Source organism: Natrix helvetica (genome assembly GCF_964273705.1).
Source record: "Natrix helvetica genome assembly, chromosome: 1".
Taxonomy (NCBI): Eukaryota; Metazoa; Chordata; class Lepidosauria; order Squamata; family Natricidae; genus Natrix; species Natrix helvetica.
In genome coordinates this window covers 353,858,261-353,864,086 of record NC_138548.1, presented here as the reverse complement: position 1 = coordinate 353,864,086, position 5,826 = coordinate 353,858,261, and positions in this window count along the sequence as shown.

The following is a 5,826-nucleotide window of genomic DNA, read 5'->3' as shown; positions in this document are numbered from 1 at the left end:
CCAAAAAACCAGTCGGCAAGAAAAGAATTCAAATGAAAACAATTTAAAATCAATAAACTGTATCGCTGGTTCTCAACCTTGGCAAATTGATGATGTGCGGACTTCAATTCCCAGAATTCCCCAGACGGAATGAGAGGTGAACTGAGACTGGACTTTTGTCATATTTCTATTCTTCCTGATTAGACTTTTTTAGAAATACGGTTCCTTCCCCCACAAGATCCTTGCTGCTGTCAGGGCTGGTCCTAACCCACAGGAAGAGTCTTAACAAATAGGAAATGCACCTACAAACCAGGCAGGACATGGACTGTACTGTTGTGCCTGCCAACTTGTCTTTTTTTTTCACTATTTATGGATGGCCTTGTTTTCCATGGACGAAAATAAGTAATCCTAATAAACTGAAAAGTTTCTAAAGGGCTTGTTTTAAGAGCAAAACTTGCTAAATGTCTACAAATGTTGGAAGCGGACCCAGAACCATGATGTAGTGCTGGGAAGAATATTTTTGCACTTATTTGCAGGAAAACGAATGTATAGAAATAAAATTGTTCTTGCTGATTGTGAAATGCACACTTTCATTCTCTTCCTCCGCAGGTTACATTCATTTTCTTCCTGGCACAACCCTCCGAATGCCTCAACTTGCGAATTCTCCACACATGAAAGCTCAGATTGATTCTAGCTGGGTTAGGAAGCTAACCATAGTGATATCGCTTAGTACAGGGATGGGAGACCACCAAGAAACCATTTAGAAGAGTTATTATGGAGGGAACCAATAGCAATAGCACTTAGAATTATACAGTAGAACGCTTCTGACCACGACCAAATCAGGTTCCAAACAAAAAATTCACAATTTTCCCCCCATGGCCAATTTCCCCTTTTCCGCCATTTTTTTTTGTAAGCGCCAGATTTCCAAAATTAGATTCGGGCCACAACCAAATAGGGTTGTGACCAAAGTTATGGAACAAATTACGGTCGTGAGCAGAGGTTCTACTGTATACAGCTTCACAGTGCTTTAACAGCCCTCCCAAGTGGTTTACAAAGTCTGCATATTGCCCCAAACAATCTGGATCCACATTTTGCCAACCTCGGAAGGATGGAAGGCTGAGTCAATCATGAGCTGGAGAGACTTGAACCTGCCAAATTGCTGGCAGCCGGTAGGCAGCAGAAATAGCCTGCAGTACTACATTCTAACCACCGTGCCACCACAGCGCAGTGGAGCTTCATTTCTATTTTTATTGTCAAGAAAACAAGGTGGACTTACTGTCTATGGAGATTCTCAGTCATCCAGGTCATGGTTGTCCCAAAGATGCTTTTGCAAGAGGCAACTGGGCTTTATTTGTTTTTCCTTGAAGACATTTCTGTTCTCATCCAAAAGCTTCAGGTCTGAAGAACTGAGCTGAAGAAGCTTCTTGGATGAGAAGCAAAACATCTTCAAGGAAAAACAAAGCCCAGTTGCCTTTTGAAAAAGCACCTTTGGGACAAGGCAGACTTAACTTTTCAGTAAAGAAACAAAAGTGAATTTGACAAGCAGCTAAGTATCTCTGAATATTGGCTAGTAGTGAGCAAATAATAAGGGAAGGCTGTGGTTTTTTCACAACCCGCTCTAACAACCCTCCTGAAACTCCCAAATATAAGATTTTGGCTGCTGCCGCGCACAGCCCTGTGTGGCAGCAGCCAAAAAAGCCAATGCAATCCTAAATTGCATTAATGGGGAATCTATCAAGACCACGTGAGGTACTAATGCCACTCTATAAAGCCTTAGTAAGACCATAGCTAGAATATTGCATCCAGTTTTGGTCGCTACAATATAAAAAAGTTGAGACTCCAGAAAGAACGCAGAGATGAGCAACTAAGATGAATAGGAGCCTGGAGGCTAAAACAGGAAGGACAGTTGCAAGAACTGGGCATGGCTAGTCTTGTAAAGGGAAGAACCAGGGATGACATAGCAATGTTTCAATACTTCAGGGGTTGTTACAGAGAGGAGGGGATCAACCTATTTTCCAAAGCACCAAGAAGGCCAGACAAGGAACAATGGATGGAAATTGATCAAGGAGATATTCAACCTAGAAACGAGGAGAAACTTTCTGAGAGTAAGAACAGCAAACCAACTTGCTTTCAGAAGTTGTGGGAGCTTCATCCCTGGAAGCTTTCAAGAAAAGATTGGACAGCCATTTATTTTATTTTATTATTTTATTTTTATTATTTGTCAAGCATGTATGACAGATATAAGTATAAACATGATTATGAATACATGAAATAGATATGAATAAATGGGAACATTAGGACAGGCATGTTAGTACGCTTATGCACGCCCCTTACAGACCTCTTAGGAATGGGTTGAGGTCAACAATAGACAGTCTAAGGTTAAAGTTGTAGGGATTTGGGGAAGAAACCACAGAGTCAGGTCATTCCAGGCATTGACCACTCTGTTGCTGAAGTTGTATTTTCTGCAATCAAGTTTAGAGCAGTTTACCTTATGTTTGTATCTATTGTGTGTTCATGTATTGTGGTTGAAGCTGAAGTAGTCATAGACAGGTAGGACATTGTTGCAGATAATTTTATGTACTACCCTTAGGTCAGAATGAAGGCAGCGTAGTTCTAAGTTGTCTACGCCCAAAGTTTCAAGCCTGGTAGCATAAGGTATTCTGTTGTGAGCAGAGGAGTGGAGGACTCTTCTTGTAAAATATCTCTGGACTCGCTCAATTGTATTAATGTCCGATATGCAGTGCAGGTTCCAGAGAGAGCTTCAGATGAGCTGTATTGGAGAATTGGTCTAGCAAATGTTTTGTATGTTCTAGTTGCAGTACAGTATTACCAGAGAAGAAGCCACGCAAGATTAGGTTAGAAAACTTGTCAGTATAGGTGGGGTGGGGGGGGGGTGGGGTTGGACTAGACGACCTACAAGGTCCCTTCCAACTCTGATACTCTGTAAAGATGTAATTCCATGCTTGAGAACTGGATTGCCTGGTGAAGCACAATAGAGTTAAAGCCATAGAGCTAGGCCTTTTAGAGGGGACTACAGGAAGACGTGGATATGCGGCGAGGCTGCAGCGCCATCTGGAAGGGAGGAGCGTGGGAAAGGCTGCCGCGCGGGCGGGTCGGAGCAAGCAGGAGCGCCGATTGCGAAAAAAGGCGGTGGCCGTTCCAGCTGTCTGGAAGGAACGAACTAAGGAAAAGAAGGAAGGAAGAAAGAAAGATAGGAGGGAGGGAGGGAGGAAGGAAGGAAGGAAGGAAGGAAGGAAGGGAGGGAAAGAAAGAAAAGAAAGAACGAGAGAGAGAAAGAAAAAAGGAAAGGGGGCAGCCGCGCAATCTCTGTCTCCATTCCACTGGTGCAGCGATTCTTGTTTTGGCAAACACAACAAAAAACAAACACAAAATAACCCACAACCGTATCATTTTCCCTGGATTTGGGATCTCGACTTGCCCCGATTTCTGTGATCCGAATATGGCTTTTGAAAGAGGCAGCTGGATCTGCTTGGTGATTGCCTCAGCCTTGATCCTTTCCCCAGCCTAATTTTCATTGTTGCATCCATAGGATTCACAACAACGTGATAAAGGGCCAGAGTGGTAGCAGCTCTGGGGATCTGGCGTTGCAATGATCAATGGCGACGTTTGTGGTGTCTTTTCCATGGTGTGTTGTCATGGCCCTCCGTCAATCAATAGCCAGTTCCATATAACTCTGGATGCCAATCACTTTCTCTCAGTCCTAGGAGGTAAGTAATGGCAAATCACCTCTAAGAACCTTTTCCAAGAAAACTGCAACACTTGTTTGTAAGAATCAGGCAGGATTAAACAGGAAAAACAACAAAAAGCAGGTACCTGGCCCACCCGCTCTGTAAATCTAAACAGTGTTTCTCAACCGTGAAAACTTTTAGATGTATGGATTCAAATTCCCAGAATTCCCCAGGTAGTAATGCTAGGAAGGAATTCTGGGAATTGAAGTCTTAAAGCTGCCAAGGTTGGGAAATGCAGCTCTTTAAAGTCAAGCAAACTAAAGGAGGTGGGTACGTAAAATATTCTTGCGTTAACGTATTGCATCGAAGTTGTTGCACGTGAAGGTCCTTGCTCAATGCCTGAGATTACTGGACAGGCATTTTGGAAATCCGGGAAGGGGGGGGGGGGCTGCCCAAAAGAACCAATAAATGCAATTGGATCAGTTGTCCGATATTTATAAAGGATGTCATTGTGTGTCGTATGTCATCTGGCTGAAAAACAAATCACAATTGCAAGATGGCTGCAATTCTTTATTATAGGTAAAGGTAAAGGTTCCCCTCACACATATGTGCTAGTCGTTCCCGACTCTAGGGGGGCGGTGCTCATCTCCGTTTCAAAGCTGAAGAGCCAGTGCTGTCTGAAGACGTCTCTGTGGTCATGTGGTCAGCATAACTGAACACAGAAGGCGCATGGAACGCTTTTACCTCCGCACCAAAGGTGGTTCCTATTTTTCTACTTGCATTTTTTACCTGCTTTCAAACTGTTAGGTTGGCAGAAGCTGGGACAAGTAACGGGAGCTCACTCCGTTACGTGGCGCTAGGGATTTGAACCGCCGAACTGCCGACCTTTCTGATTGACAAGCTCAGCGCCTTGGCCACTGGGCCACTGCGTCCCTCTCTTTATTATAAACCAATATAGGTTCTGTGAAGGCACTTACTCATTGTATGACAGCAGCCTAAAACTGTAAGTCAGTCAGGAGAACAATCCGGCTTGTTGTAACAATTTGAGGCCCGCTTTAGACAACGGAAAAGCAAAGATTTTCATTTTATTACAAGGCGGAAAATCCTTGGCAGCCAATCAGATCCCTAGGATTTCCAGCCCTGTAATAAATTAAAAGCCGTTGCTTTTCCATTGTTTGGGGTCCCTCTTTCTTGTTAAGCAGGCACCCAAAAATCATTGCAATAGACGTGCTAAATGGAACAGCATCCCTTTATGGATTTCAGGTCTCTTGACGTCTCCCTTCCTCCCTCTTCCCATGTCAGGACAACACAAGGGGCAACTAAACAGTTTCCCCCCCCCCCAATGGGGCACTGTTGAAGGGGAGAATATCAGATTTAATTCAGAATAGAGCTGGAAGGTACCTTGGAGGTCTTCTAGTCCAACCCCCTGCTCAAACAGCTCGGCAGTTCGAATCCCTAGTACTGGTCTGCGTGAGCAGGGGGTTGGACTAAATGACCTCCAAGGTCCCCTCCAACTCTGTTTACCGTTTAGAGGACAGAAAGCGTAACTTTCCTCCTTCTGAATAGCTGCCATCCTGGCCGGCTTTATACTTGAAACAGCCGTTTGTTATCTATAAGAAAATCCTGAGGTTTTTTTTTTTCATAGCAGACAAATTCAACCCAACACATTCCATGACTTACAACATTTCATTTAATGGCCCTCCTAGACATCTCATCAGGTTTCAATACCATTGACCGTGATATTCTTCTTGGGTTGGCTTTTGGGACTGGAAATGAGAGGCACTGTATTATGGCGGTCCTACTTCAACCTCCATGGCCGGTTCCAGTTAGGTGTTGGTAGAGGCCGATTCTTGGCCCCCGCAATTTGGGATGCCCCGCAGCTCAAGCCTTTCACCACTCCTTTTTAACACCTACATGAAATGTAGAGGCCACCAATCCTACGATACCCCATTCTATACAGGTAGTCCTCGACTTTCATTTCATTTAGTGACCATTCAAAGTGACTTATGAACACTTTTCACATTTACAACCATTGCAGCATCTCCATTGTCACATGATCAAAATTCGGACACTTGGAAATTGATTTATGTTGGCGACCGTTGCAGTATCCTGGGGTCATGTGATCATCGACTGAACTGGTGCACAGCCTGGGTGTTTA